The following is a 21,728-nucleotide window of genomic DNA, read 5'->3' on the forward strand; positions in this document are numbered from 1 at the left end:
TTGACTCTCGCATATAGAGTTAAGTACTTGCTGAAGCTTGCGTGCAGAATTCACATTAGTTCTCTCTCTGTATTGCCATGAATCTCCCTGCAACACAGTGCCCGTGGCATTCGTTTAGTGCCACTGAAGATGACTCTTGTAGTGAATGTCGCCGTCCAGAAAAATAGGGCACTGAACTGCTCACCAGAGGAATATTCCCAGCACTGGCACTCTATGTCTGCATGACCTAGTTTTATTTTTAAAAAAATCTACAGGAACACCAAAGGTAGAGGAAGAAACAAATTTAAATAGATGACACATAGATTGAGAGAAAGATACGTAGAAAGATAGATAGATATAGAATGCATTTTTATTTCTGATAATAGCCACATAAAATGCTAATAAGAAATTTGCAAAGATGTACAACCAAATTCTGAAAAGAATTTAGCTTTGTATCTTTTAAAATTCAATGTCTATATAACCATTAAATAGGCTGGCGTCCCAGCGGTGGGGTTGCCTTTGCTATTGTTGCAATACCGGTCACTGGGTTAGGAGCCAGTAAACCGCCAACATGTCGTTATGCAGCTGGGGTTTAGAGTTTCAAATCTTCCCACTTCAAAAACGTTTAGGCAATAGATAGTAAAATAACTTACAGTTTACTGAGATCAGTCTGGGAGCGGCATTGGGCACATCCACATATCTCACATGAAGCCGATGACAGTACACTGCACATGCGCAGAGAAGCGAGGTGTACAGTCTTCGTCATCATGTGTGCAATGCGCATGCTCCCAATGCCACCAGACTTCTCTCCCGGACTCCTCAGGTACCTGTTAGTTATTATAATAACTATTGCCTAAATGGCCGGTTTTAACGTGGGCAAGTTTGGAAAACTTAACAACAACTGCATATGCTGGTAGCTTAGTGTCTCCAAACCTAGTGACAGGTTCCCCTTAAAGGGAAGGTGTCATGAATTTTTTTTTTATCATATTGCTTTTAATATATTAACATAAATGTTATTTATTTGTGTTCTACTTTTTACTTTGTTCTTACTTTTACTTCTCTATCTGGGCTGCCATTTTTTTTTCATCTCTGTATGTGTCGATTAATGACACATACAGAGATGGAATACGGCACATACAACCCCATAGAGAATGCGAACGGGAGCTGTTCCATTCTCTGAAGCGTACGCCGTCTCTGTGGGAACGGCGCATGCACCACTCCCACACAGACCAAAACTAAGCTCGTTCGCAGAGCGAAATCCGGCGCCATTTTCTTGTGGACCAGAAGCCGCTGCCGGACAGTAAGATGACGACTTCCGGCGGCGGCTTCCAGCCATATGTTCAAGGAAGCAAAGGCGCAAGGAATAGGAGCGGAGGCGGCGGTGGCGGCAGGAGAAGGTAATTTATGTTCGTGTATGTGATGTGTGTATTATGTTCATGTTATACTGTCTGATTACCACTGTATCCAATCCTTCTACACTGTGCAGTCGCTCAGAAAATGGTGGCACACAGTGTAGGAGGTTTGAAGATTCAAACCCCTCTTTCTCCTGGCACTAGCCAGAATAAGGGAGGGGTATTGTGTGAGGACACTAGAGAGAGTGTGTCTACTCCAAATTTGCAGCATAAAGCAATGAGGTTGCTTTACCACATTGACCATGCTGCAATTTTGGGAACTGCTCCCTCTAGTGGCCAGCACATGGAAATGTTGTAAATTAGAATCTAATTTATAATATAAGATAAATAATTAAAACAATGTGTAATCACTTAAATAAAAATTGTTTAAATAAAAACTGACTAAGGAACTATGGGCCACCACTGGCCATAAACCATCTAGCACAGCACAAATGGACAGTCCGCCCTGCTTGGGACATAGGACCTCCCCCTTTCTGAATCCTCTGAGAAATTCTGCAGAGTTACGAGGGGTCACATGACACTTTTCCTGCAAATCCAGTGGTGTCCAGTGTATAAATGTCAGGGTGGGGCTTATTTTTTTTTTCTTTCTTTGATTTCCCTTGACAGTAATACTAAAGCAATTATAAATTTGTAAATTATCAATTGTGCACAGAGATATACCATATATATTATATAACAGTACTTATACTACATAACATTGTGCCATAATACCAAATGTCTGTGATCTTGAAAGTTGCTGTTGTGCTTAAACTTCTGTTATCTATTACAGATATCGGCTCTGGCCTAGTTTTACTCTGAATATTTTGTGTCCTAACATAGTAGCATGCTATATCGCCCACAAAATAAAGAACAGTGGAATAATCTGTGCACAGCGGTAGCTAATCTGTCACCATCAACAAAAGAGATCGCCCTTATTAATTAGCGTATCATAGATCAGTATCTCGGTAATTGCTTTCTTTTGCCTTGAATGACTTGTACAATGTAAAGAGGTGCATTCAGACATGTATCTGTCTGAGAGCGGCTGTATAAAAGTTTAATTAAACTGGAGTGCAAATGCCTACCCATAGCCCTTTAGAATATTCTTTTACACATGGTTGACAAGGCAGAATGTTAACCTAGTACCAACAGAATCTTCTTATAAATTCCATTTTATATTGGTATTATAAATTGTATCTCATTACAGATCACATATTCTAATGCAAGGTTTCGGTTTTGTTTAGTTTAATAACTCAGGGTAATTGATAAACACAACAAAAGGAATGATATAATATAGTATAAAATAATGTAATAAATGTGCTAGAATTAAACATTGATCAATTACTCCGCAATTCCTGTGCGTTTAGCCTCAAATATTTAATTAGATTACATATTCAATTATCATACAAACTAAGGAGAAACTGAATATAGGCCTAAAACCTTGTAATATAAGGTTGAATTCCCAATTATTTACAGAGGGAAGGACTACCCAGGGGACCACACTCAAGGAAGATGTAAGAAATGCACCATTCTGCCCAGAAATGCTGTGGGAATACTCTTGGATAAATATATAATTCTTCAGACTTAGTTTGCACGCTAGTACTGGGAAAATGTGCATTAGCTGAATTAGTAAGGGAACATCAGCCAGTGTATATATTACCATGAGCTAATCCTATGATTTGGATACTTTATTTTCATAATAGTGACCTAAATGCAATCACTTTATTATGTGTCTGCCAATGGAATATAAGCTAGGCGATATAATGAACAAGCAACCTATTGGGAATGCTGAACTTTTACTGTCTGGGACAATAAAAGGTTATACACTTTGGTTGACAGCATTAAAAATAATCATACATGATCATATAAAAAAAATTGATATATATAAATACAATACTGTAGAAAAGTTTTAGGCAGTTGTGGAAAAATGCTGCAAAGTAAGAATGCTTTCAAAAATAGAAGTGTTAATCATTTTATTTATCAATTTATAAAATAAAAAAGTGCGTGAACAGAAGATAAATCTAAATCAAATCAATATTTGGTGTGACCACCCTTTGCCTTCAAAATAGCATAAATTCTTCTAGGTACACTTGCACAAAGTCATAGATTTCGTTGGATTATACCAAACAGGTGAAAATCATCATTTTCATATGTATGTTGAAACACATTCATTAACAGAAACTGATGTGTAGGAGGCTTATGACTGTGTGAGGAATAGCCAAACTCTGCTACAAAGAAGAGGTTTTGGAAGACAGTTTCATGTCACATGTTCACCATGGCAAGACTGAGCACAGCTCCAAGAGACAAGGTAGTTATACTGCATCAGCAAGGTCTCTCCCAGGCAAACATTTCAAAGCAGACTAGGGTTTCAAGAAGTGCAGTTCAAGCTTTTTTGAATAAGCGCAAAGAAACAGGCAACGTTGAGGACCCTAGACGCAGTGGTCAGCCAAGGAAACAGTGCAGCAGATCAAAGACACATTATGCTTATTTCCCTTCGAAATCGGAAAATGTCCAGCAGTGCCATCAGCTCAGTACTGGCAGAAACCAGTGGGACCCAGGTCTGGCCAGAAGTGGTGTTCATGGAAGAATTGTGGGCACAAATTCATACCTTCGACGTGGAAACAAGGCCAAATGACTCAATTATGCACAAAAACTTATGGACTAGGGTGGAGAAAAATGGCAGCAAGTGCTCTGAATGGATGAGTCAAAAGTTGAAATATTTGTCTGTAACAGAAAGCAGTTTGTTCGTCGAAGGGCTGGAGAGCGGTACAATAATGAGTGTCTAGAGGCAACAATAAAGTAGGGGGGCACGACGGCAGAAGTCATCTCTGTCTAAGTGTCATATTGTCAAAGTGTCCTGGCAGTTAGTTATACATGGCACAGATCTAACATCCATCTCTCTTCTGTTCATACAGGTATATAATCCATTCCATTCATGCATTAACTACATCTTTGCTGTACCTGCATTTCAGAACGCTGAAACTTTTATTTTATGGTACTCTGCTTTCCTGTCTTCCTATATAGTCTAATGTTAGCTCTAACTTTTGTCAAAGTGTTTGATTGTCGTTAAGTTTTATGATTATCTGTTTGTTTATCTCTGCATAGCTTTTCACCTCATGTGTCTGGTTGATTTGATTAATAGCTGAACGAGCTTAATTAGGCCTAGATCTGAGCATCTACTCCCCTATAAATTTAGATGTAGCATAAGGGGAAGGCACTTGTGCAGGGGGGCACGATGGCAGAAGTCATCTCTGTCTAAGTGTCATACTGTCAAAGTGTCCTGGCAGTTATATATCGCACTTGGACAGGGAAAGTGATAGATAGGTAAGCTGCATTAGAAAACCAACATTCAATATTTTACCTGTTTAGAAACAAAATACAAACAAACATGTTCACTATCGCACTCATCATTATAGCTGCTCTTGGATTACAATCCTACCGCCCATTTAGGCCTTGGGAAAAATCAGTCCACATCAGTCCCTCTCTCCTTCCCTCGCCCATGTACAGCTCCCGTGCACTTTTCACTTTCCTCAATCACCTTAACCCATCTCATCCCACTGCTCAACAAAAAAATCGCTCTCATAAATCACAGAACCATTTGCTGTCTCTCTCCATTCTCCTGCTACTAGCTGCAGGGGACATCTCTCCCAACCCTGGTCCTCCCTTTTCTTCTGCCAAGCTCAACCACTTACCTGCCACACATAGAAACCCTGCAAATCTTCTTACCATTCCTTGTATGTCTTCTCCTGTCTCTTTTAACTGTGCTCTCTGGAATTTTCGGTCCGTGTGCAACAAACAACCTTTATTCATGACTTATTCCTTTCTAACTCTCTCAACCTTCTGGCTCTTACGGAAACATGTCTGACACTGCTTCCCCTGCTGCTCTATCTTATGGTGGTGTCCACTTCTCTCATGCCCCCAGACCTGAGAACAGGCAGGGTGAAGGAGTAGGTATACTTCTTTCCCCATACTGCACTTTTCAGGTCATTCCCCCGGTCCCCTCACTCACATTTCCCTCTTTTGAAGTCCACACCCTCAGACTCTTTTACCCTTTTACCCTCCGAGTGGCAGTTGTCTACCGCCCCCCGGGCTCACCCCGCCAATTCCTGGATCATTTTCCTACCTGGCTTCCACAATTTCTATCCTCTGAAACACCCACTCTCATCATGGGTGACTTCAACATCTCCATTGATAACCCAATCTCCCCATCTGCCTCCCAGTTTCTATTTTTAACCTCCTCCCTAGATCTGTCACAATTTACTAACTCTCCTACACATGAAGATGGGCATTCACTTGACCTGGTCTTCTTCCGTCTCTGCTCAGTTTCTGACTTTATTAACTCTCCTCTCCCGCTCTATGACCACAACCTTCTCTCCTTTACTATCAAATATTATCTGCCTCCTCAGGTCATGCCTACCTGTCAGACATACAGAATTCTACATGCCATTAACACTCAGAAACTCATAGACAGTCTACAGTCCTCATTGTCCCCTATCTCTTCCATCTCCTGTCCCAATCTGGCTGCCAAACTTTACAATAACACTCTCAAAAATGCATTGGATGAAGCAGCCGCCCCCCCCCCCTACACTCCAAACCACCCGACAAAGATGACGACAAACCTGGCACACGCCTCAATCCCGCTTTCTTCAGCGGTGCTTGAGATGTGCCGAACGACTGTGGAGAAAATCGCATTTGGTTGCAAACTTCCTTCATTACAAATTTATGCTCAAAACGTACAACTCTGCCCTTCACCGAGCCAAACAAGTCTATTTCACTTCTCTCATCTCCACACTATCTAATAATCCAAAACGCCTCTTTGATACTTTTCACTCCCTCCTTAGTCCTAAAGTGCAGACGTCAATCACAGATCTCAGTGCTGAAGACCAGGCCACTTATTTTAAAGGGAATGTGTCGCTAGAAATTATTTATTAATTTTTTTGTTAAGCAATTATTATTTAAGTGATTACACATTGTTTTAATGTTTTACATTTTTGCACAAGTCAGGAAATATTATAAATTAGATTCTAATTTATAAAATTTCCATGTGCTGGCCACGAGAGGAAGCAGTTCCCAAAATTGCAGCATGGTCAATGTGGTAAAGCAACCTCATTGCTTTATGCTGAAAATTTGGGGTAGACACACTCTCTAGTGTCCTCACACAATCCCCCCTCCCTTATTCTGGCTAGTGCCAGGAGAAGGAGGGGGTTGAATCTTCAAACATCCTACACTGTGTGCCGCCATTTTCTGAGCGACTGCACAGTGTAGGAGGATTAGATACAATGCTCAGCAGACAGTATAACACGAACATAATACACACATCACATACACAAACATAAATTACCTGCTCCTGCCGCCGCTGCCACCTCCGCTCCTATTCCTTGCGCCTTCGCTTCCTTGAACATATGGCCGGAAGCCGCGGCTGGAAGTCGTCATCTTACTGTCCGGCAACGGCTTCCGGTCCACATAAAAGTGGCGCCGGATTTTGCTCTGCGGACGAGCTTCATTTTGGTCTGTGTGGGAGCGGCGCATGGGCCGTTCCCACACAGTCCGCGTATGCTGCAGTGAATGAAATGGCTCCCGTTCACATTCTCTATTGGGTTGTATGTTCCGTATTCCAACTCTGTATGTGTCGTTAATCGACACATACAGAGATGAAAAATAAATGGCAGCCCCCAAGAGAAGTAAAAAGAAGAACAAAGTAAAAAGTAGAATACGAGAATATAAATAAATAAAATGTATGTTATTATCATATTAAAAGCAATATGGTAAAAAAAAATTCATGACACCTTCCCTTTAAAGTTAAAATTGACAACATCCGCTATGATATTATCTCCCAGTCCCCTAGTAACATCGATCCCCTTCCCTCCCGCACTCCCTCTTCTTCACTTTCAGCATTTGACCCAATAACAGAAGAAGAAGTCTCTAAGCTCCTCTCATCTTCTCGTCCTACTACCTGCCCTAGTGATCCTATCCCCTCACACCTCCTCCAGTCCCTCTCCCCAGCTGTCACTAGTCACCTGACTAAAATATTTAACCTCTCTCTTTCCTCTGGTATCTTTCCCTCTTCTTTTAAACATGCCATTATAAACCCATTACTGAAAAAAACAACTCTTGACCCATCCAGTGCTACTAACTACCGACCAGTCTCTAATCTGCCCTTCATCTCCAAACTCCTAGAACGCTTGGTCTACTCTCGCCTTATTCGCTATCTCTCTGCCAACTCCATTCTAGACCCCTTACAATCTGGTTTCTGCACTCTACACTCCACAGAAACTGCCCTTAGTAAAGTCTCAACTGATCTCTTGGCGGCTAAATCGGACGGTAAATACTCTCTCCTGATTCTTCGGGATCTCTCTGCAGCCTTTGACACTGTAGACCACCAACTTCTACTTAACATGCTCCACTCTATTGGCTTTAAAGACACGACTCTCTCATGGTTTTCCTCCTATCTCTTTGACCGCTCGTTCAGTGTGTCATTTGCTGGTTCTACTTCTTCTCCTTTTCCACTTGCTATCGGGGCTCCTCAGGAATCAGTCCTTGGTCCACTCCTCTTTTCTCTCTACACAGCCCCTATTGGATAAACCATCAGCAGATTTGGCTTCCAGTACCGTCTCTACGCTGATGACACCCAATTATACGACTCTTCCCATAACTTCACCCCTGCGCTAATACAAAACACCAGTGATTGTCCGCTGTCTCTAACATCATGTCCTCTCTCTATCTGAAACTGAATCTTTCTAAAACTGAGCTCCTTGTGTTCCTGCCATCTACTATCCTCCCTAAACCTGATGTCTCCATCTCAGTGTGTGGCACTATCATAACTCCTAAGCAGCACGCCCGCTGTCTCTGGGTTATTTTTGACTCATATCTTTCCTTTACTCCTCACATTCAATCACTTTTACACTCCTGTCATTTTCACCTCAAAAACATCTCCAGAATCCGCCCTTTTCTTACTGAGGAAACATCCAAAACTCTTATTGTTGCTCTGATTCACTCTCATCTTGACTACTGTAACTCATTATTAGTCGGTCTTCCCCTCACTAAACTCTCCCCTATCCAATATATCCTTAATTCAGCAGCCAGGCTCATCTTTATGACTAACCGCTACACCAACACCTCTACTATGTGCCAGTCACTGTACTGGTTGCCTATCCCCTTCAGAATGAAATTCAAACTTATTACTCTCACCCACAAAGCTCTCCACAGTGCTGCACCTCCTTACATCTCCTCCCTCATGTCTATCCACCACCCTACTCGGGCTCTACGTTCTGCCAATGACCTTAGATTAAAATCCTCCATAATCCGAACCTTGCACTACCGTCTCCAAGATTTTTCGCGTGCTGCACGAGTCCCCTGGAATGCGCTACCCCAGTCAATCAGAGTAATTCCCAATATCCACAGTTTTAAACGTGCCGTGAAAACACATCTTTTTAGACAGGCCTATAACATTCCCTAATCTGACTCCTTTTCATGTCCCCCTTTTAGATTAGTCATCAAAATAAGATTCCCTCATACTCCTTCTCTTCATGTCCGTCATACACGGATACTGGCTGGTGACCGGCTCATGCAGCTTTATGTGTACCACCCCATGTGTATAAAAAATGGATGGACCATTGTACAGAACAAACACTGTTACACTTTGTGTCTCCCTTATTTCCTCAAAGATTGTAAGCTCTTGCGAGCAGGCTCCTCACTCCTCTGGTTTGAATTGTAAATTAGCTTTGTCACTATGTAATGTCTGATATTATTTGTTTCATGTTCCCTCTAAATTGTAAAGTGCTGCGTAATATGTTGGCGCTATATAATTAAATATTATTATTATTATTATTATTATTATTATTATTATTAATAATAAGTATGGTGGAGGTTCCTTGCAAGTTTGTGACTGCATTTTAGCAAGTGGAGTTGAGTATTTGGTCAGGATTATTGGTGTCCTCAATGCTGAGAAACACAAGCAGAAACTTATCCATCATACAATACCATCAGGGAGGCATCTGATTGACTCCAAATTTATTCTGCAGCAGGACAACGACCCCAAACATACAAACAATGTCATTAAGAACTATCTTCAGCATAAAGAAGAACAATTAGCCCTGGAAGTGATGATATGGCCCCCACAGAACCCTGAACTCAACATCGAGTCTGTCTAGGATTACATGAAGAGACAGAAGGATTTGAAGAAGCCTTCTTCCACTGAAGTTCTGTGATTAGTTCTCCAAAATTTCTGGAACAACCTCCTTGACGAGTTCCTTCAAAAACTGTGTGCAAGTGTACATAAAAGAATTGATGCTGTTTTGAAGGCAAAGGGTGGTCACACCAAATATTAATTTGATTTAGGTTTCTCTTCTGTTCATTCGCTTTGTATTTTGTTAATTGTTAAAAAAAATCTATTAACACTTCTATTTTTCAAAGCATTCTTACTTTGCAGTATTTTTCCACAACTGCCTAAAACAAACTTTTGCATAGTACTGTATATATATATATATTGCGAGGAACTTACCTCATCACACTCTAGCAATGTCTACAGCTCCTGGGCGCACCTGCTCTGATGTCTGAAGTGGGGCCGGCTGGGATACCAAGGTGGCACAGTGTGCACAGTCGTCTGACTAATTAGAAAGGAGAGCAGCATATTTAAATCTGCTTGTGCCCTCTGTCTGGTGTCAGATATGGTGGGTTATACTCTGGACCTCGCTGTTATCCTATTATTTCATATTTATCTCTTACTTCATGTTCAACCCAGATAAGTTAAAAGACATTATTAGATTGTGAATCGTTTCCTCATCTCAGCTAGTTTGACTTCATTCATTAGTTTTTGACCTTTTGTACTGTATTTGGTACTTTTCTGTTCTGACCCGGGATACTTTTTGCTGAAACCTTTGCTGCTGCTCCAAACTACAATTCACAACTAGGCTAGATAATTAGGAGACTTCTATTGCTACTCGCAACCACTGGCTCCACTACATTACCTTGCCTTGGTTCCATCTAATTTCCTCATTTACAGTAAAATTCGACTAACAATAGGGAGCAGACACTTGGAAATCAAATTACCCACTTATGCTCTCCTCCGGCTCTGTCACCAGAATTCAGGTGCTGTGTGTAGTCAATGAAGGGGGAACACATAATTTACTTCTATTGAATACCCCATTGGATCTATCAAGAAAATAGTTACAACTTTGTTACACAGACAGCTCCCATACCTACGATAATTAAAGTGTTACTTGAGAAAGGTCACTAACTTACATGCAAACACAGACTGTTCATATTTTGGAAAAAAAAAAGTCAGCCATGCTTTGAAGGAATTTATCACTGCCATGTAATTATATTTATCATGCCAGAAGTGGCTCTGAAATTCATTGATCCAATTTGACAAAAAAATTTTGATCCGCACAAAGATGTTCAGTGACAACTGCCAAATAACTCATGAATATATATAAGCTTTCCAATTAGGCTGCCTTGAAATGGAGCCGATGCCTAAGTCACATAAACCTTGTGGTAAAGTAATCATAAGAAGTTAGTCTAACCCATTTAAGTGACCCAAAGGAGCTGGTGAGAATATAGGTCTGAACCAGCCAGAGACTAATAATAGTCCATGAATAATTATGGCTCTTTCGGATAGCTCTACTCAACCCGCGTACTGCAGACCGGACTGTCAGACTGCTGTAGGAAATAGGTGAACCTTTAAGGTGATGAAGTGCAGTACTGAGCTTGAAGCTTGTATATGCTATAACTTATTCTTCGCTAAATTGGGAACCCGAATTTACAATTCTAATTTATTTAATATTACTAAGATAATATGCAGTGCTGCACGCATAAGAACTGACAGCTGCAATTTGTCCCTGTCCTATAAAACTTGCCTGCTCTTATCACATAGCACTGAAAAGATTGTATAACCTGGAAAATTCTTAGTCGGGCTTTAGCTTAAAAAGAAATATATTGTACCAATGGATCGTTAAATAGGGTTTATGGTAATGTGCCGAGTGCCTAAGTGCTAGTTCTCATATTATTGTTCTACACACAGAGAACATAAAGATTCTTGAAGGAGAATCTAGTGACATGAACAAGGGGTTTAGTTTAATATGAACTTAAAATCTGGGGCATCAGTATACACAGTGCACAGGGGCGTAACTAGAGTTCTATGGGCCTCAGTGGACATTTTGGTCTTGGGCCTACCCTTCCTTTCTGCTAGTTGCTCGGATGCAAGGGTCACACATGTTGCTAGGGTCTATAAAGTTAAATAATTAACCCCTCTCCCATATCTATATACAACGCCATACTGTTATTGAACAAAACCAAATGTTCTTAGTCTAGCCTAGTCTATTACCAAATATACCACTTTACTAGAGACAAATAATACCACCACACCATGATCACTACCATTACCACTACATAGTGACTAAATAATATTACCATACTGTTAACGAATAATACCTCCGCACTGTTACTGAATAAAATCCACTACACAAATACCAATATTACTACCATACAGTGACCATATAGTAGTAGATACCAGTTCTACACAGGCGCACTGCAGAACATATAAGTGAATACAGTACAGTTACATCCAGTAACTCACAGGTGACGTCTTCTCTATTTGTAGTCCTTCACTTCCCTTTTCTTCTTCATCTCTTCATCCACCCAAGATTGTAATGATAACTTCTTACAAACACGACCTGTCTCTACAGAATATACAGCACAAACATCTTTGTCTCCTCGCTTTTCTAAATGGTAATAATATCCCTACTTGGTGCCCCACACAATAATAGTAACCTCTTTTGTGCTCCACACAGTAATAGTGCCCCCCAAGCAGTAATAGTGCTCCTTTAGGCCCCGCACACTAATAATGGCCCTTTAGGTCCCAAACAGTAATAGTGATCCTCTTAGTTTCCACACAGTAATAGTGCCCCCTTTAGGTCCTGCACAGTAATAGTGCTCCTCTTAGTGCCTCACACAGAGTCATAGTGCCCTCAAAGTGTTATAGGGCCCCCTTGTACTCCCTACACAGTAATGCCTCATTATGTGCCATCACACATATTATTATCCCCCAAAGTGCCCTGTTACAATAGTAATTTTACCCTTTGGGCTCCTACAGAGTAGTTGTCCTCTTATGTGCCCCATATAGTAGTTAGGTTCCGTTTGTGCCCCCATATAGTAGTCAGAATCAATTTGTGCCCCCATATAGCAATTACAGATGTAGCCATCTTTAACTTGATTCTGATAACTTGCTGCAGCGTGGTATCACACAACAAAAGCCATTGAAAAGTCATTGAAAAAGTAAAGATAAGGGATCTAGCCATTGTTTATTTAATGCGTTAAAAGTCATGGTAAAGACAGCTACATCTGTAGGTCCCATTTGTACCAGAATATAGTAGTTAGGTCCACCTTTGTACCACCATATAGCAGATAGGTCATCCTTTGTGCCAAATATAGTAGTTAGGTCCTCTGTGTGCCCCGTATAGTAGTTAGGTCCCCTTTGTGCCAATAAAGAAAGCAAAAAAAAAACAAAATTTACCTAAATTCGTTCCCAATATAAGCGGCTGAGTTATTTTTCTGCCTCCTGCAGCCTGCTGGCCACAGCCTGATGCTGGCAGCGCAATGTAGTGACATCATCATGCTGCCTGTGCCAGGATACTGACGTCCTCATAGTCCTCCCAACCTCTAGTAGGCCATAGGCAGGGGCAGGAAGTCAATGACTCTTCTCAGCCATAGTCAGCGGCACTTGCCCGGGGATCTGGGGCCACTTCCGGGGTCTGGTCGCAATCCCTGTGATTGCAATCGAGATGCCCCTGAAAGTTCTCCTTTCCTGCACATAGTGTAAAATTTTATACAAGTAACATTATTCAGAATCATTAATAATACAACCCCCGATACAATATAACCTTCGATCAATTCCGACCTAATATTAATTATCAATAAAAATGATGACTAATTTATAAAAAGTAGGATTTTGAAGTGTTAACCTTTTTGAAAGTGTTTTTCACTTAAAGCAGATATTCAGTTGCAGGGTCTAAAAATTAATTGCCTTTGGGCAAGGCTTACCTGCTTCTTATTTTACTCAGTGATGTTATGCTCTATTAGGGCACAATTATTATCTGTGACTGTAGCAGTCTGCAGTATTCCCCGAGGTGTAACTTGTAGCTTCTCGGTCCCAATAAAAAATTGGTAGCAGGACCCCCCAGCCTGCTGTGTGCCATGTCTAATACTGGTGTAATCTTTTTGGCCCCCTCAGGCACCACATTTAGGTGCAACTTCTACCTCTTTTCCCTATAGCTACGCCCCTTGGTAGTCTGAAATCTACCTTCTGTCTCATGAGAGGCTCAGGCCACTCTTTTTTGCCTCCTTCCTCATGGCGAGACATATGTGTCTCTTAACATTATGTACCAGGCTGCCACATATATTGATTAGTATTGAAACCCACGTAGGAACAAATGCTGGTTATTACCTCCCTCCGTGATTTCACCATTCCCGCCTTTCAACTTCATTCTTCATTTACAACATAACAGAAAACCTTGTAACCTCATAGGCTATAAATCAGAGTGAAAGCTCTAGTACATCTGACATAACCCCAGTGGACAAATAAACATGGGGTCATTGATACCAGCTCATTGTTAACATATTGGAGAGCAAATTAGATCTGAGAGACAGCGAGAGAGGATCCTCTGGGTGACCACATGACAGTTTTATGAAGTCTAACATTGCTGATGATGGTAGCTATTGGACAGTTACTTTAGTCAGGAGGAAACTAAAGAAGGAAGGAAACTTTTAGCTAGAGCCATGCCCATGTGGTGGATGTATACCGTGGTATTTTTTATGACCTTATGTCATATTTTTTAGATTTGTTCTTCTTGACAATTGTTATTCAGTGTGTGTATATTATGCTATTATATTATACCGTTTCCTAGCCACTTCTCAATATTGCAGCTATTATCCCCCCATAGATTCCATAGCTCTGTACAGAGCTTGCATTTATTCCGTCTAAAACGATACTGGAATATAAATTCCCTCACTACCGTCTTCAAAACCATCTTTAAATCTATCAATGAAGAGATGTGGTAAATCTTATGTTCTCGGTATACTAATGTATTTCTCAGTTTTCAAAACATGACCTGTAGTTATAATTAACCTGTGAGGGCCTCTCATGCCTTGGGCCCACCAGAGGACATTTTGAGGGCCTACAAACAATCTATTAAGAATATGTTCATGTCCACTTTTAATTACAACCTACATTATTTTGTTATCATTGTGCACACATATTATATTAATGAATTACTAAAAAGTTATTTTCAAATAACACCATACGAAGTGTTCCTCACAGCAAGTGATGGAATTCAAATCAGTTTCCAATAGAGTTGTCTTCTGCAGGACCTTTTAGACCTATTATTGTGTTTGAATCTATGCCAGCCAAAGGAACCTCTGGTACTCTGGTGGGCCAGTCAAACACTGGTTATAATACAACATCTTGTATTCCAATACAGCAATTATTAAATCAATAAAGGTTTCTCACACCACACAGGCGAAGTACTACACTATAATATATTTAATAGGCCTAAAGGTTTTTATATTAATTGTAATTATATACTCTAAAATAATGATTGATGTGTCACATCACAGAAAACAAAAAGGACAAACAAGTGTATTACAATGTTTTATGGACCACCGTTGTTGTGTCTATTATTGAACTATTGTATTAGTTTGGTAGCAGAGGTACTATATTTCCCAAGATACCAAGGAGCTTATTGGCTGCTCCAATTTATCCGCTAAGATATATTTAGGAAAATCTCGCTAGTTTCAATAAGTAATGGAGGCATTCCTCCTATTGAAACACATATGGAGGTATCTCCTTCTATTCAAATTGCTGCTATTTCAGATAGCAGAAATTCACAACAGTTGACTGCTTTAACCCTTTAATGACCAGCCTATTTTGGACCTTAATGACCAAGCTATTTTTTACGTTTTTCAATCGTCGCATTCCAAGAGCTATAACATTCTTATTTTTGCGTCGACATAGCTGTATAAGGTCTTGTTTTTTGCGGGACAAGTTTTATATTTTAATAGCACCATTTTTAGGTACATATTATTTATTGATTAACTTTTATTAACTTTTTTTGGGGGGGAATAGAAAAAAATCTGAAATTTCGCCACTCTTTTTTGCGTCCTAAATCTACGCCGTTTACCGTGTGGTATAAATAACACAATAACTTTATTCAGCGGGTTGTTACGATTGCAACGATACCAAATTTGTATAGTTTTACTACTTTTACACAGTAAAAACACTTTTTTTTCTAAATTATTTGTTTTTGTGTCTCCATATTTGAAGAGCCGTAACGTTTTTATTTTTTCGCCGATGCGGTTGTATGAGGGCTTTTGTTTTGCGGGACGACTTGTAGTTTTTATTGGTACCATTTTGGAGTAGATGCGACTTTTTGATCACTTTTTATTACATTTTTTTAAAGTCAGTATTCACAGAAACCAGCAATTTTTCCATAGTTTTTTATAATTTTTTTTACAGCGTTCACCGTGCGGGTTAAATAATGTAATAGATTTATAGTCGGGGTCGTTACGGACGCGGCGATACCAAATATGTGTAACTTTTTAACTTTATTTTGTTTTTTTAATAGTAAAGCATTTTGTAAGGGGAAAAGCTGGGTTTTTCATTTTTTTTCACATTTTTTTTTTAATGAACTTTATTAAACTTTTTTTTCACTTTTTTACTAGTCCCATTAGGGGACTATAATATGCGATTCTGCGATCGCATTTATAATACACTGCAATACTTTTGTATTGCAGTGTATTACTGCCTGTCCGTTTAACACGGACAGGCATCTGCTAGGTCATGCCTGCGGCATGATCTAGCAGGCATTCACTCCAGGCAGCCTGGGGACCTTTATTAGACCCCCGGCTGCCATTAGAGACACAGACACTCGGCGATCGTATCGCCGGGTGTCGGTGGGGGAGAGAGGGAGCTCCCTCCCTCTCTCCAAAACCACTCAGATGCGGTGCTCGCTATTGAGCACCGCATCTGAGGGGTTAAACGTGTGAGATCGATACTAATATCGATCTCACACGGCAGAGCAGGGACGCTCCCAGCCCTCAGCTGCCTCTAGCAGCTGAGAGCAGGGAGATTTGACAGCTCCCTGCTCTGTTTACTTATTCCGATGCCGCGACGTAAAAAGTCTATGGCATCGGAATAAGGCCCGTTAGTGACCGACGTAGAAACACGATGGGCCGGTCACTAACGGGTTAAATAGCAGAAATACTGACGTTAATCACATGGATCATAATCTGCAGAGAACACTCATATGGACAATTAACTCCAATTTCTTATCTAAATCTTGGAGGCATTCCTCCTACTAAAAACCAGCGGAAAACTGAAGGCATTCCTCCTATAGTAGTGTAAGCGACACGGACCAAGCTCATTGCTCATGTCTGCTTTGGACCCTAAATGCACTTTTATTCTAACTAGCAGTGGTTTACATGGCTATAATTAAAAATTATTCCTCATTCAGATTCCCTGTTGTGTTCCATACAGCACCAGAATCAGTGATGGCAAGGGACTGTTTAGACTCAATCACTAAAGAATGAGAGAAACATTTTGAAAACGATGGTAGGACACTATAAAGTTTTTACTGGTGCTAAAGTCATAAAAACTGCAATATTAAATTGGGTGCAAAAATGTATATATATTTTTTTAAAACTTCATCATTTTAGAGAGGATTAAAAGCTATCTATTTGGCTAGAAATTATATTTTGCATCAAGACTTTTAGATTTTAATTTATAAAGTGCATCTGGATAAGGGTCCTTTTACACCGGCCATAAGGAGTGTGCATGTTAAACCCCCCTGATCTAACACAAATAACCACAAAACAACAATATTATGGTAAATAAATTTGTGGCAATAGCCACTCTTTATTTACAACACATTATACAGCTCAGTTGGGTGAACCCCAGCACTAGAAGCCAGCGGTGCACACTCACCTCCACTGGCTCCCCCCAAGCAACCGCTGGCTACAGTGACCAACCTTCGTAGTTGCCCGAGCCTGTCCAAACCTGGGACCAGTGGTCTAGCTTGTATCCTCAGACAGACGAAAAACCCTGACGTGTAGCTTGTAGTTATCTTGCCGTGGCCCATAACTACCGACTTCATGTGTGTAACTTGCCGATATCCCACCTTACAACACAGAACATCAACACAAAACTTATGATAAGGGCTCAGTGGGTCTTGCTTCTTCCTGTAAGTATAACAGAATTAGTGTGCTCTCCCTCACATGTCCTGCCTTAAATCCCCCTACACTACTCCATTCTAATCCCCTCACCCAATTATCTTTACGCCACCCCTAATTTACTCACCCAATTACCTTACACCTATCTTCAGGTCCAAAGCCCCCCTTATTGTTCCTTTACCTCTGCCCCAGAGACTACCTGACACCACCAGCCATGTGGCCAGCTCCATTTTGGACAGAGCATAAACCCTTAACCTACATTTACCTATTCTTACAAAACTGTCTAAATTCCCCCACTATTACACCTTTCTTCCTGGGGACCACATGGCCCTCCTTATGGTTCATTATAGGCACTTTGCCCATTCATCACTCTATATTGGCCGTAGAAACTAGCGAAGATCAACAAGACAGCTGGTTGATCAGCGCTCGGTTGCTCCTTTCACAAGGAGCAATGCTCAGTAATGTATGGGGATAATCAGTTGATACTCCGATCGCTCGTCCCCATGCAAATCATTCATGTCGACACAAGGAGATGTGCTGCCGACAACGATAATATTTCTTCCTGCATAAACTATATAATCAGCTGATGTAGGAGTGTTTGGTCGTTCATCGGCTGATCATTGCACTGCCTACACAGGGCAATGATCGGGAACGAGCGTTCATATGAATGCTCGTTTGCCCGATTATTGGCCCATGCAAAATGGCCTTTACTTGTGTATCTTATAGATTTTTATTGAGTCTTTTTTTTGCATTTTTGTTGTTTGATATCACAATGCTCTTAATAATTAAATCAATTGAGTTGCAAATCTCAACACCACTACATTTTACGTAGATGCTGATAAGGCTGGAAAACAAGGATTGACTTGTAGAGTAACGTGTTTTACAAATAAAATGTAATAGAGATTGACTGCTGCCAAAAACGTGTTTTAAAAGGCAGCAGATATTCTTTGCAGTAATGTTAGATGTTCTGGATAAAGTAGCTGTGTTGCAGAATGAAGCCAGGGAGAGAAACGGCTCATGGCAAAAAGGCCCTGGCTTTTTCCCAGCTTTCCATCCTCTGGATGTCATCTCAAAGTCTATAAATAAAATGAAAGCACTATTAAAGCGTAATATTCTAGCCTTTCATAGCGCAATTAACTGGAAAGACAGCAAATTCCGAATAACCTAGTGGGTAATTTTACTTGCTCTCAGTTGAGTATGCATTCATTGTGTAGAACCATTGGTATTCACGTTTAAATTTACACTATGGCAATGGTAATATTCTTTGGGTATATGCCATGTGTGTACTGCCATCCTCATCCCACATGCAGAACACTGGATTGGGCAATAATCATTATATGTTTATGTTGTAATGATTCTATTACATTTCAGCCGCCTTGTGTTTAGTACAGATTCATATATTGATAAGCAACTAGTCAACAAGGCAAACTTTAAAGGGGTGTGATATTTGCTAATATACACCTTGTTTAATTATTTTTTTCACTCATGAAAATACTGTACATGCTCTAGAGTTACCATGGTAACATAAAAATACTTTTTTGTATTGACTTCCTGTCATTTGACCGCCATTGCTATAAACATAATTGTGGAGGTTACAAAATAGGAAGTCCATGCCTAGAAACATTATTACCCTCATTATTATGCATTTGTATTTGTCTATATGGAAAATGTATTAATTATAGAATTCCTTGATTCAATGCATCTTAAAGGGAACCTGTCAGCAGTTTTGAGGCCTTCGAAACGGCTGACAGGGTGGTATAGGGGAGGGCACTTGAGCCTATCTTTTTTCTCAGTCAAGCAAGTTGCACGACCGAGAAACCGACCCCCAGGGATGGCTCTATATTGAAAGTACAATGCCCAGAAAAGACCTGGCGGCCAGTTGGGATTAAAAGCCATGACCCTAGGCCTTCAAAGGAACAAGTCTGTCCACACACCATGAAACATGAGCAATACAGGAAAGAGCTGATCCTTTATAGTATAACAATAATGATAATTAATTTAAAGGTGCACCCCAAGATTTAGTAAGTAAAGTTACACTTACTACAGTCATTACTAAAAGAGGCTCTGTCACCACATTATAAGTGGCCTATCTTGTACATAATATGATCGGCGCTGTAATGTAGATGACAGCAGTGTTTTTTATTTAGAAAAACTATCTATTTTCACCAAGTTATGACCTATATTAGATTTATGCTAATGACTTTCTTAATAGACAACTGGGCATGTTTTACTTTTGACCAAGTGGGCGTTGTGGAAAGAAGTGTATGACGCTGACCAATCAGCGTCATACACTTCTCTCCATTCATTTACTCTGCACATAGTGATCCTGCATCACTGAAGTGTCTTGACAATAAATAGAAATCGCGTCCAACCAAGTCACATTGTCTATTCACAATCCCAACACTTCGGTAATGTTTGTGTGGGACTTACAGCACAGCAAGCGTGATCTCGCGAGATCTCGCTGCAAATGACAGCACAGCGCTACCTCGATGTGCTGTGTGAGTAAGTCACACACAAACGTTACCGAAGTGTCGGGATTGTGAATAGACTGTCAAGACGTTTCAGTAACGTTAATGTGTGTGTATGTGACTGCACATAGTGAACAACGCAGGATCACAGTTGTCTATTAAGAAAGTCATTAGCATAAAGCTAAAATACGTCATAACTTGGTGAAAATAGACCGTAGTTCTAAATAAAAACCACTGCTGTAATCTACATTACAGCGCCAATCACATTATGTACAAGATAGGCCACTTATAATGTGGTGACAGAGCCTCTTTAGAGACTATTTAAACCTGTAAAAGCGATTTATATATATATATATATATATATATATATATATATATATATATATATATATATATACAGTGAAGGAAATAAGTATTTGATCCCTTGCTGATTTTGTAAGTTTGCCCACTGTCAAAAACATGAACAGTCTAGAATTTTTAGGCTAGGTTAATTTTACCAGTGAGAGATAGATTATATAAAAAAAAATAAAAAAAAAATCACATTGTCAAAATTATATATATTTATTTGCATTGTGCACAGAGAAATAAGTATTTGATCCCTTTGGCAAACAAGACTTAATACTTGGTGGCAAAACCCTTGTTGGCAAGCACAGCAGTCAGACATTTTTAGTAGTTGATGATGATGTTTGCACACATTAGATGGAATTTTGGCCCACTCCTCTTTGCAGATCATCTGTAAATCATTAAGATTTCGAGGCTGTGGCTTGGCAACTCGGATCTTGAGCTCCCTCCATAAGTTTTCGATGGGATTAAGGTCTGGAGACTGGCTAGGCCACTCCATGACCTTAATGTGCCTCTTTTTGAGCCACTCCTTTGTTGCCTTGGCTGTATGTTTCGGGTAATTGTCGTGCTGGAAGACCCAGCCACGAGCCATTTTTAATGTCCTGGTGTAGGGAAGGAGGTTGTCACTCAGGATTTGACGGTACATGGCTCCATCCATTCTCCCATTGATGCGGTGAAGTAGTCCTGTGCCCTTAGCAGAAAAACACCCCCAAAACATAATGTTTCCACCTCCATGCTTGACAGTGGGGACTGTGTTCTTTGGGTCATAGGCAGCATTTCTCTTCCTCCAAAAACGGCGAGTTGAGTTAATGCCAAAGAGCTCAATTTTAGTCTCATCTGACCACAGCACCTTCTCCCAATCACTCTCAGAATCATCCAGATGTTCATTTGCAAACTTCAGACGGGCCTGTACATGTGCCTTCTTGAGCAGGGGGACATTGCGGGCACTGCAGGATTTTAATCCATTACGGCGTAATGTGTTACCAATGGTTTTCTTGGTGACTGTGGTCCCAGCTGCCTTGAGATCATTAACAAGTTCCCCCCGTGTAGTTTTCGGCTGAGCTCTCACCTTCCTCAGGATCAAGGATACCCCACGAGGTGAGATTTTGCATGGAGCCCCAGATCTATGTCGATTGACAGTCATTTTGTATGTCTTCCATTTTCTTACTATTGCACCAACAGTTGTCTCCTTCTCACCCAGCGTCTTACTTATGGTTGTGTAGCCCATTCCAGCCTTGTGCAGGTCTATGATCTTGTCCCTGACATCCTTAGAAAGCTCTCTGGTCTTGCCCATGTTGTAGAGGTTAGACTCAGACTGATTAATTGAGTCTGT

At 40.4% G+C, this 21,728-nt stretch overlaps 1 protein-coding gene across 2 annotated transcripts in view; it reads left to right on the forward strand.

The window, feature by feature from the left end:
* KCND3 (potassium voltage-gated channel subfamily D member 3) overlaps positions 1 to 21,728 on the forward strand; it is a 472,663-nt gene that overhangs the window by 321,345 nt on the left and 129,590 nt on the right. The window lies entirely within an intron of this gene.

This window comes from Rhinoderma darwinii, chromosome 2, assembly GCF_050947455.1.
Source record: "Rhinoderma darwinii isolate aRhiDar2 chromosome 2, aRhiDar2.hap1, whole genome shotgun sequence".
Classification (NCBI taxonomy): Eukaryota; Metazoa; Chordata; class Amphibia; order Anura; family Rhinodermatidae; genus Rhinoderma; species Rhinoderma darwinii.